The sequence below is a fragment of the Triticum urartu genome, chromosome 4, assembly GCF_003073215.2.
Source record: "Triticum urartu cultivar G1812 chromosome 4, Tu2.1, whole genome shotgun sequence".
In the NCBI taxonomy this organism is placed as follows: domain Eukaryota; kingdom Viridiplantae; phylum Streptophyta; class Magnoliopsida; order Poales; family Poaceae; genus Triticum; species Triticum urartu.
Genome location: NC_053025.1, coordinates 58,154,927 through 58,167,372, shown reverse-complemented (window position 1 = coordinate 58,167,372; position 12,446 = coordinate 58,154,927).

Sequence of the window (12,446 nt, the reverse complement as noted above, 5' to 3'; positions counted from 1 at the left end):
CAGCAGGTTCAGTTTCTACATCATTATCATTACTAGGTTGAGCATCAACATGAACATCATCATTAACATTATCACCAGGTTCATGTTCATTACCAGATTGTGTTTCAGCATCAGAAATAGAAATATCATTAGGATTCTCAGGTGTGTCAACAATAGGTTCACTAGAAGCATGCAAAGTCCTATCATTTTTCTTTTTCTTCCTTTTAGAAGGACTAGGTGTATCAGTATTAGTTCTCTGGGAATCTTGATCAATTCTCTTAGGATGCCCTCAGAATACAAAGGTTCCCGAGTCATTTTACCACCTCTAGTCACAACTCTAACAACATTATCATTCTTATTATTTAATTCATTGAGCAAATCATTCTGAGCCTTAAGTACTTGTTCTACTTGACCATAGAAGCATGTTTACTAATAAGTTTAAGTTCACCTTTAACACTAGCCATATAATCACTCAAGTATTCAATCATATAAGCATTATGTTTCAATTGTCTACCAACATAAGCATTAAAGTTCTCTTGTTTAACAATAAAATTATCAAACTCATCTAGGCATTGGCTGGCAAACTTAATAGGCGGGATTTCAGCTTTATCATATCATTAGAGAGAATTTACCTTTACTACCTATGTCGGGTTATCAAGACCATGTATTTCTTCAATAGGTGGTAAATTAAGACCATGTATTTCTTCAACAGGAGGTAAATTCTTAACATCTTCAACTTTAATACCCTTTTCTTTCATAGATTTCTTTGCCTCTTGCATATCTTTAGGACTGAGAAATAGAATACCCCTTTTCTTCGGAGTTGGCTTAGGAGTTGGTTCAGGAAGTGTCCAATTATTTTCATTAGTCAACATATTATTCAATAGCAATTCAGCTTGATCAACAGTTCTTTCCCTGAAAACACAACTAGCACAACTATCCAGGTAATCTCTGGAAGCATCGGTTAGTCCATTATAAAAGATATCAAGTATTTCATTTTTCTTAAGAGGATGATCAGGCAAAGCATTAAGTAATTGGAGAAGCCTCCCCCAAGCTTGTGGGAGACTCTCTTCTTCAATTTGCACAAAATTATATATATCCCTTAAAGCAGCTTGTTTCTTATGAGCGGGGAAATATTTAGCAGAGAAGTAATCAATCATATCCTGGGGACTACGCACACAACCAGGATCAAGAGAATTAAACCATGTCTTAGCATCACCTTTTAATGAGAACGGAAATAACTTAAGGATATAATAATGGCGAGTTTTCTCATCATTAGTGAACAGGGTAGCTATATCATTTAATTTAGTAAGATGTGCCACAACAGTTTCAGATTCATAGCCATAGAAAGGATCAGATTCAACCAAAGTAATTATCTCAGGATCGACAGAGAAATCGTAATCCTTATCAGTAACAAAGATAGGTGAAGTAGCATAAGCAGGGTCATACTTCATTCTAGCATTCAAAGACTTTTCTTTAAGATTAGCTAATAACTTCTTAAGATCAGATCTATCATTGCAAGCTAAGAAGTCTCTAGCAGTTTCTTCATCCATGACATAACCCTCAGGAACAACAGGCAATTCATATCTAGGTGGAGAATCTTCATCATCACTTTCATCAATATTACCAGTTTCAATAATTTCATTCTCTCTAGCCCTAGCAAGTTGTTCATCAAGAAATTCACCTAGTGGCACAGTAGTATCAAGCATAGAAGTAGTTTCATCATAAGTATCATGCATAGCAGAAGTTGCATCATCAATAACATGCGACATATCAGAATTAATAGCAGAAGCAAGTTTAGGTGTCGCAAGCTTACTCAAAACAAAAGGTGAATCAAGTGCAGAGCTAGATGGCAGTTCCTTACCTCCCCTCGTAGTTGAGGGATAAATCCTAGTTCTTGGATCTTTCAAGTTCTTCATAATGATAAGCAGATATAAATCCCATGTGACTCAAATAATAGAGCTATGTTCCCCGGCAATGGCGCCAGAAAATAGTCTTGATAACCCACAAGTATAGGGGATCACAATAGTTTTCGAGGGTAGAGTATTCAACCCAAATTTGCTGATTCGACACAAGGGGAGCCAAAGAATATTCTCAAGTATTAGCAGCTGAGTTGTCAATTCAACCACACCTGGATAACTTAATATCTGCAGCAAAGTATTTAGTAGCAAAGTAATATGATAGTAGTGGTAACGGTAGCAAAAGTAACGGTAGCAAAAGTAATATTTTGGGGTTTTTGTAGTGATGGTAACAATATCAACGGAAAAGTAAATAAGCGAAGAACAATATATGAAAAACTCATAGGCATTGGATCGGTGATGGAGAATTATGCCGGATGCGATCGATCATGTAACAGCTACAACATAGGGTGACACAGAACTAGTTCGAGTTCATCAATGTAATGTAGGCATGTATTCCGAATATAGTCATACGTGCTTATGAAAAAGAACTTGCATGACATGTTTTGTCCTACCCTCCCGTGGCAGCGGGGTCCTATTGGAAACTAAGGGATATTAAGGCATCCTTTTAATAGAGTACCGGACCAAAGCATTAACACATAGTGAATACATGAACTCATCAAACTACGATCATCACCGGTAAGTATCCCGATTATTGTCACTTCGGGGTTAACGGATCATAACACATAATAGGTGACTATAGACTTGCAAGATAGGATCAAGAACTCTCATATATTGATGAAAACATAATACGTTCAGATCTGAAATCATGGCACTCGGGCCCTAGTGACAAGCATTAAGCATAGCAAAGTCATAGCAACATCAATCTCAGAACATAGTGGATACTAGGGATCCAACCCTAACAAAACTAACTCGATTACATGATAAATCTCATCCAACCCATCACCGTCCAGCAAGCCTACGATGGAATTACTCACGCACGGCGGTGAGCATCATGAAATTGGTGATGGAGGAAGGTTGATGATGACGATGGCGATGGATTCCCCTCTCCGGAGCCCCGAACGGACTCCAGATCAGCCCTCCCGAGAGAGTTTAGGGCTTGGCGGCGGCTCCGTATCGTAAAACATGATGAATCCTTCTCTCTGATTTTTTTCTCCTTGAACACGAATATATGGAGTTGGAGTTGAGATCGGTGGAGCGTCAGGGGGCCCACGAGGCAGGGGGCGCGCCCCCACCCTCGTGGACAGGTGATGGCCCCCCTAGCATGGATTCTTCTTCCAGTATTTTTTATATATTCCAAAATAATTCTCCATTGATTTTCAGGTCATTCCGAGAACTTTTATTTCTGCACAAAAATAACAACATGGTAATTCTGCTGAAAACAACGTCAGTCCGGGTTAGTTACATTCAAATCATCCAAGTTAGAGTCCAAAACAAGGGCAAAAGTGTTTGGAAAAGTAGATACGTTGGAGATGTATCAATATGCGAGTGTGTTTCATGAATGGATCAATGGTTGAGCATGATGGGCTAGGGATAGCTTATTTTAGCGTTGCTATTTTGGAAGACATGGTTGCTTGTTGATATGCTTGAGTATTTAAATTATCATGTTAAAACTAGACTATTGCTTTGAACAATATAAAAGTCCAAATGTCCATACTATAAAGAAAGATATATGATATGACATGTTAGGCAGCATTCCACATCAAAAATTCTGTTTTTATCACTTCCCTACTCGAGGACGAGTAGGAGTTAAGCTTGGGGATGCTGATACGTCTTCAACGTATCTATAATTTTTTATTGTTCCATGGTGTTATATTATCAATCTTGGATGTTTTATAATCATTTTATAGTCATTTTATATCATTTTTTGGTCCTAACCTATTGACATAGTGCCAAGTGCTAGTTGTTGTTTTTCCATGTTTTTTACATCACAGAAAATCAATATCAAACGGAGTCCAAATGCCACGGAACTTTATGGAGATTTTTTATGGGCTAGAAGGAACACAACGGGCCCTGGCTACGCCTGGGGGTGCCCCAAGGGAGGCACAACCCACCAGGGCGCGCCAGGAGGCCCAGGCGCGCCCTGGTGGGTTGTGCCCACCTCGGGTGCCCCTAGGACCGCCTCTTTGCTCTATAAATACCCCAATATTTCCAGAACCCTAGGGGAGTCGACGAAATATTCATCCAGCCGCCGCAGAGTTCAGAACCACCAGATCCAATCTAGACACCATCTCGGATGGGGTTCACCACCTCCATTGGTGCCTCTCCGATGATGCGTGAGTAGTTCTTTGTAGACCTTCGGATCCGTAGTTAGTAGCTAGATGGCTTCATCTCTCTCTCTCTTGATTCTCAATACAATGGTCTCTTGGAGATCCATATGATGTAACTCTTTTGCGGTGTGTTTGTTGGGATCGAAGAACTTTGAGTTTATGATCAGATCTATGTTTTTATATCCATGAAAGTATTTGAGTTTCTTTGATCTCTTTTATGCATGATCTCTTTTATGCATGATCTCTTATAGCCTCGTATTTCTTATCCAATTTTTGGGTTTAGTTTGGCCAACTTGATCTATTTATCTTGCAATCGGAAGAGGTGCTTTGTAGTGGGTTCGATCTTACGGTGCTTGATCCCAGTGACAGAAAGGGAACCGGCACGTATGTATCGTTGCTACTAAGGATAAAACGACGGGGTCTATCTCTATATAGATAGATCTTGTCTACATCATGTCATCGTTCTTATTACATTACTCCGTTTCTCCATAAACTTAATACACTAGATGCATGCTGGATAGTGGTCGATGTGTGGAGTAATGGTAGTAGATGCAGGCAGGAGTCGGTCTACTAATCTTGGACATGACCCCTATGTAATGATCATTGCGTGGATATCATCATGAGTATTTGAAGTTCTATCAATTTCCCAACAGTAATTTGTTCACCCACCGCTTTGCTATTTTTCTCAAGAGAAGCCACTAGTGAAACCTACGGCCCCCGGGTCTTTTTCTCACATTATTTGCCTTTGCGATCTACTTTTATTTGCTTTTACTTTTAGATCTATTAATCCAAAAATACAAAAATACTTGGTTGCACTTTATTTTATTTACGATCTATTTATCCAATTTATTACAACCTTTTTACCATCAGGCACCAATTTTTGGCACCGTACCCGAAAGGGATTGACAACCCCTTTAACATGTCGGGTTGCGGGGATTTGTTATCTGTGTGCAGGGGCTATTTACGTTGTGTTTCTTGGTTCTCTTGCTGGTTTGATAACCTTGGTTTCATATCTGAGGGAAATACCTACCGCCGCTGTGCTGCATCATCCCTTCCTCTTTGGAGAAATACCGACGTAGCTTCAAGCGACATCAGCAATGGCCAACAATGCATGGCGTGACACATTCTCGGAGGCCAAGGTGGAGCACCTAGTGGCTCCAAGCTCGGGCCACCTTGCTATTCTCCTCAAGTGTGCCCAGGAAGAACCCCCACCGGCGATGGGCAGGCGTTGTCGCCAGTATGAAGTGATGTGGGAGAGGGATCCGACCCTTTCGGAGGTCATCATGGACACATGGACGTAGCTGGGCTCTCTAATTCATTTGGGTGAGGTTGCGGACGACCTCAAGAGCATGATGAAAAGGCTTCAAGATTGGAGCCGCAAAAAATTTGGTAACGTGATCAAAGAAATAAATAAATCTCGTTCTCGCCTTGAGGAGCTCATGTCTATGAATGCAAACCGTAAAGAGATAAGGGAGGCAAATGATCAGCTCAATGAGCTCCTGTATCGTGTGGAAATGTTGTGGATGCAGAGACCCCGCATTGACTGGCTGCGAGAAGGTGACCGTAACACGAAGTTTTTCCATCGGAAGGCAGTCTGGAGGGCATGAAAAAATCATATTAAAGTTCTGATGGATGATGATGGCGTGGCTCATAAGGATCATGACTCCATGGCAGCGATGGCGACCTCTTATTTCACTTCTCTGTTTACTGCGGAAACCTCCTTATGTGCTGATCCGATCATTGATCTGATTAACTCACGTGTTACTAATGATATGAATGTCCAGCTGTATGCAGAATACACGGACAAGGAAATCGTTGACGCATGTTTCAAATTGGGCCCCTGAAAGCGCCCGGGCCAGATGGTTTTCCATCTCGTTTTTTCCAGAGGAATTGGTCAGTTATGAAAGAGCAAGTCATCCGCGGCGTGAAAGAATTTTTTCACACAGGAGTAATGTTAGATAGGGTGAATGAACAACCATCATTCTCATTCCCAAGGTGGACAACCCAGAGAAGCTTACTGAGTTCAAACCTATCATTTTGTGCAACGTCATCTACAAGGTAGTTGCTAAATATTTGGTTAATCGATTGAGGCCTTTATTGGATGATATTATTTCACCTCCTCAAAGTGCTTTTGTCGCGGGACGGATGATTACAGATAATGCGTTAGTTGCCTTTGAGTGCATACATTGCATTCAGCATGAAAAAGACCCGGAAAAGAGTTTTTGTGCCTACAAGTTGGACTTGTCCAAAGCTTATGACAGGGTAAATTGGACCTTCTTGAAGCGAACGATGCAAAAGTTGGGTTTTGCTCGCCTGTGGGTGGACTAGATTATGACTTGCGTCACCTCGGTGAGATACACAGTGAAGTTTAATGGGACCCTCTTGAATTCGTTTGCACCGACGCGTGTGCTTCGGCAAGGTGATCCTCTATCCCCCTTCTTATTCATTTTTATGGCTGACGGGCTCTCGGCTCTATTGAAGGAAGGTGAAGATAGGGGCGATTTCACTCCCCTCAAAGTATGTCGGCGTGCCCCGATGGTCTCCCATCTGCTGTTCGCGGATGACACTCTCTTATTTTTCAAAGCAGAAGAGGCACAAGCTACAAAGATTTACGAGGTACTCAATACACATGAGAAGGCAATGGGCCAATGCATTAATCCATCCAAGCGTAGCGTATTGTTCGGGAAGTCATGCACAGAACAGAATCAGGAGAAGGTCCGCTCGGTGCTGCACGCCAATCTTCTCACTTTTGAGGAGAAATATCTTGGCCTGCCTACAGCTGACGGCCGTATGTTGAGGGACAAATTTCAGAATTTACAGTCAAGGCTTTTGAAGTGAATTATTGCATGGGGTGACACGCCGTCGAGTGCGGGGACGGAAATCAAAAACAATAAGATGTGCATCAAAGGCGCTATCTGGGGTGATCCACGAGTGCAGGGACGGAAATCAAAAACAATAAGATGTGCATCAAAGGCGCTATCTGGGGTGATCCACGTGGCGAACCGCGAAGGACAGTTGCGCTAGAGGTGAGAGCGGTGCACGATTGGCTTCGTCGCTGCCCAACCACTGCTCGTTTCCTTCGTCCAGAAGGAATAGGTCGCCAGGTATGCCCGCCAGGCCGCCCCGCTCCAACCAACGCACGTCACCTCCTTTTTCCCTTCTCTCTTTCTCCCCACTGAGGCAGGCAGAAAGGATGCTCTCTCTTTCCGTCGCCGTCGGGTCCGCGCCCCTGCCGCCAACGCATGCGCGCGGATGCTGGTGACGAGGATCAATGGGAGGACGCCGTTGCCACCGATGTCAGAGGAGGAGGAAGGGGAGGCGCTTCTCTGGCCAGATCCATGACCCCCACGTCGCCATCGATGTCCACCCTCCTTGACAGATCGATGGAGCGGACGTCACCGAGCTCCACGCCTTCTCGTCTCCCTCTCGGCAGAGGGTGTCCACCGGAGATGGGTTCTTGCGGGTCAAGGGCGTCGGGCTGCCCAAGAAGCTGCGCCTCGCCTCGTCGCCGCCGTCCAAGGACAAGAATGCTGTCGACGGCTTTCTGGTTGGTGTCGACCTCAAGATCGAGTTGTTCGTCCCAAGTGGCGGCAGGCATCCTCGTCGAGGTCGTTCTTGTCGTCAACTTCATCTCCAACCCCATCCACATGTGTACCAGCTCCTGGAGTGCCCAATTTGCTTCCTGGTCAACCCCCTTTCCCAGATTTTCTTCACTATTTTCTTTCTCTTAGATGCGCAGTCCGCCCCTCCTTGTCATATGCATATCCTATATGCATTAGTACACAATCATTCATTATACACCTACACCATCAGACATTAGCTCAGCGCTGATATTGTTGCAACTGACTTCGTTTACTTCATCTTGTTTTACATTGTTGGTCTTGTGTTGTACGAGCAGGAATTGATTTTGGCTAGGAACATAACCTTCAACGGTTTGTAGCTGAAGGAGAGTAGAGCAAGGATGCAACAGAAGCTTTTATGGCATTCCAAGTGCGTCTCTGCATTCCTTAAGAAATTGTTGATGATGTTCATACTGACATCTGCGCCAATTGTTTGAAAAGGTGATGCATTTTATACTTCTATTGTGTCTTTCATTAACACACTACATAATGTTAGGTTCAATTCCAGATATGCTTAGTTCAACAAACTTGTTGCCTGTTGTGTGTCAGTATTCTTCTTACCATTTTAGGATGTCGCAGGTTGTCAAGGAAGCAATTTTGTCAGTTGATGGCACAACGTTGATAAACGAGAGGCAGTTAGGAAAGCATCACAGGGTCTAAACTTGAAAAAGGAGGCTGCTATGACCATCTTTAGTAAAGAAAGTATGCCTCTTCTCCAAAAAATATGTTACATAGATTGGCGTATATTCTTCTGTAAAAACTACTATATCTTTTGGTATATTAAACTGCAAATCCAATTTATTTTTTGTATTGCCAAATTCAATGACAGGTACGAAAATTATTCCTGAACTATATTCAGAAAGCAAAAGCAGCTGGGAACTGCATTGAACAGGCAAAAGAATTGAAGAAGTTAATTTCCTCCTGTAAGTGAGCTTCTACCTGACATTAAAAGAGAGCCTTACCTTTTTCCTGCATATTCAGTTACAGGTGTCCAGGGGACATCACTAGAAGTAAACCATCAAGCAAATGATATGAACCTCTGTTTATGTAGCATTGGCGCATCTTGTAGAGTGTGCAGCATGATCATACGTTTACTTTCACGTCATGTTTGTTGTTCTACCATGTTTTATTTTAGATCTCTCTGTAGTATGCATCATAAATAGACTGCAAATTGTTCTTGCATGTTCATGTGGAACACGTTTCCATCTTGGCACTCATTGAATGGACGTTTGTCTGCAAGATTGCATTTCCAGACAAACGTGGGCAAGTATTGGCATGCCTTGAGCTCACTGTGCCATGTCAAAATATTTGCTGAATGTGTGTTGATGAGGGTTTTTGGATTTTTCAAAGATTACACGGAATCTGAAGGATTTCTATCCAACTAAATTCCAAATCCCCCTCTCCTACTGGAACGTGCCCTTACCGTATAATAAGATGTCTATCATCTTCTATATTTTATTGGCTATAGCTTTGAAACATTGATGCTATATATAAAACACAAAATGAGATGTTCTTCCACACTACAGTGCAGAGACCCAGGGAGCAAATAGCGGATGCAGAGGCTCTACTGGACATTACAACCACCTTGGTAAAATCTGTGAGGTCCCAGTCAAGTGAAGGAATCACACCTTCTGATTTCGTAACAGCATTGCTGAAGAAATTTGGGCAGCAAGCAACCCTTGATTCTGAGCCTGGCTCATTGCGCTAGGTTGATATTGGGCTTTCTGATTCACATGCCTTCAGGGCTGCACCTGGATGCCGCACCATGTAATTAAGCTCCTTTCTCCTTATTAGTTCTCAACATTTTTTTGCAGTGCCTACTTGGTATATGACTTAAACCATGCACCCTCTTAAACCTTGCAGGCTTGGACCCATGGATATGGAAGTAAAACAGCGTAAGCTTTCAGTTTTTAATTGAAAAAGAAGTAGGCCAACTGAAAAAACTTGTCTTGAAGAGGTATTCACATGCTTTCGTCTATGATAATTAATAAAGCACTAGAGATTGATATCATCCATTTGTACATTTCTCCCATGATTTGTTTTCCCATCTGTTTGCCTTCTGTTGTTGACGGGCGACGTAATGTGTACAATCTTTGGTTACTATTGCTTAAATCATAGTTAATTATATGCTTAAAGTTATCAAGCACCTTTTGTTTTTTCGAAAGACACATCTTAGGCAGTATCATTCATATGCTTGCTATACTCTGTAGCCGCTATTAAGTTTCTGGGTTGCTAGCTAGACTTCTTTCCCTACCATACATTGTTATTTTCTAAAAAATGTATGATCACTTCAACAGTTGATTCATATAATCTCCTTAATGTGCAGCTTGCTGATTCTTCGAAGGGAGCAACGCCAGATACTAGCTGAAATGTGACTATTGTATTTTTTTTAAAGATCCAGCAAAATGCTGGCTTGATTCGATTTAGCAGGAAGCAATGGAAGAACAACAATATGAAGATCCGAAGATCAAAGAAAAAGAAAAACAACATCCCTATTAGCTGCCGAGCTACCCACCACAGTCAACACCACTACAAAGCAAAAAGGGCCTGTCCTAGGCTAAGCGTGACCGCCGCGTCACTTGACCAACGCCGGTATCCTCCGGAGACAACAACAGCTCCAACTAAGACTTTCTTTGTCAACGCACCATCCACCCTTGAAGCAGAGTGCAGGCAGATGGCGGAACTCGGTCGGTCCCAGAAAAAGCTTCGTCTTGGACTTATCAGCGATGGCGTACATTGCGTCTGGAGCTTCACCAAAATCAGCGGCGAGCACCGGAGGAGCGCCATATAGAACCTTCAAGTAGTGTCTCAAAAACATGATGCTCCAACAGAGGAACGACGTCGGAGACGCCGTCATCACGCCGATCCAACCGGACCTAGGCTTTCGCTCGGAGACACTACCAACCAAGCCCGAGGAAGATGCCGACACACCTCGGTGGTGCCTCCAAGGAGGAAAATGACACCCTCAGGCGCCATCGGCACCGGCTCTTGTTGTACAGGACTTACGTCCGTATCGTCGCACACCTCCGCTCAAGCCCTACAGAGCTCGTCCATGTCGTCTCACGCCGCCGCCGCCGCCGCAGCACCTTGTTGTTGAAGCCGTGAAGGCATGGTCCACCTCCCCACGGCGAGCATGCAGAGGCCATATCGGGCCCCGCATCCCGCATCTACCACGGTTGGAGCCTCCCTGCTCCAGCAAGTGCAGCCCTCCCAGATCTAGCGCGACCCATTAGTGCCCTCAACGCCCTCCACTCGCCGCCCGGTGCAGTGCTGACGCCGCCCTCCGCGGCGCCCACCTTCGCGCCAGGCCAGGAGCAGCACGGGGCGGAACTCGAGCCCTCGTGGCGGCAGCGTGCCAGATCCGCGCCACTGCCACCGCCGGACCGCTGCCCAGCCCTACGCCGGCCAGATCCGCACCGGCCCTCCTCCCCGCGCCCTCCTCCTCCTTTACCGCGACCCCCCTCGGCGCCCTCCTCCTCCACCTCGCCATCTCCCGGGCGCCGCACCAGATCCGCTCACATGGATGCGCCGCTTGACGCCACAAGCCGCGGAACAGCCGCCCATCACCCGATGAAGCCTCCCCCGGCAGCCAACCGTAGATCGCCTCCGACCCGAGGAGATCCGCCGTCGGGCCGCGCCCCGCCGCGAAGCCGGCCATCCCGCGCCGTCCTGGCGGCTCGCGGGGAGGGGAAGGGCCCCGCCGCCGCTGACGTATGCGCGGGTTTTGCCTGGTGTCGTGCCCTGGCGGCGGCAAGGGAGGGGGACGAGGGTGGAGGGGGGCTGCGGCGGCGGGCTGGGGTTTTCGCCCGGCCGCTCGCGGGAGCGGACGAGCGAGCCTGTGGGTCGACTGTTGTATTTGATATCCTGAGGAAAAAGAAATGTGCGAGGATGGAGAACCTTCTTTTGAACAGACAATCATTTGCCCAAACCGCTGAGAATGTTTTTGCATGGCAGAATGGCAATAAACATCAGCATTGTTATTTAAATTAGCTCTCTTGCACTGACCCCTCAATTAGTCGGGTTAGTCGGTAACTTAGTAGTATGATAAGTTTCAGCAAGCCCACAATTTTCCTTCAAAAAAAATCTGTTTGGCTTATGTAAGAACAATTATTGACATTTGAGATTAAATCTACCTCAATTATTTCTTTGTATACTTTTGAATTGCCTTTTGGCTTAAAGGAAACAGTCTTTTGCTGGATGACTAATTTATGAATTGCTGCTGACTAGAATTTTGTTGGCCTTTCTGTTTCTGATGGGTACATTTCTACTAGGTCAGAAACAAATGAGATATGCATTCTAAGTTCGCACCAACTTTTTCTTTCTGAATTCCTCCGAGTAATGATTTGGGTCCTGGGAAACAAAATATAAAGAAGACAACAACGCACAACACAATCAGATCAACCAAACACCAATGTTCAGTGAAGACCAATCCACTGTATCGTCTCTAGACGCAACGTCCTCAGCAGCACCCACCACCTATATATATGATCCATCTATCATATTTGGGCTGTACAAACACGATAATAAATCCAACAGCAAGAAAAGTGCGCACAGCCACGCCTCAAGAGGCGCGCCCTGGGCGCGCCCCAGCCACTAGTGATGATCAAGGCTATTGCACAGGCGATCCCAACATATATTATGGGGGTCTTCAAACTTCCGAT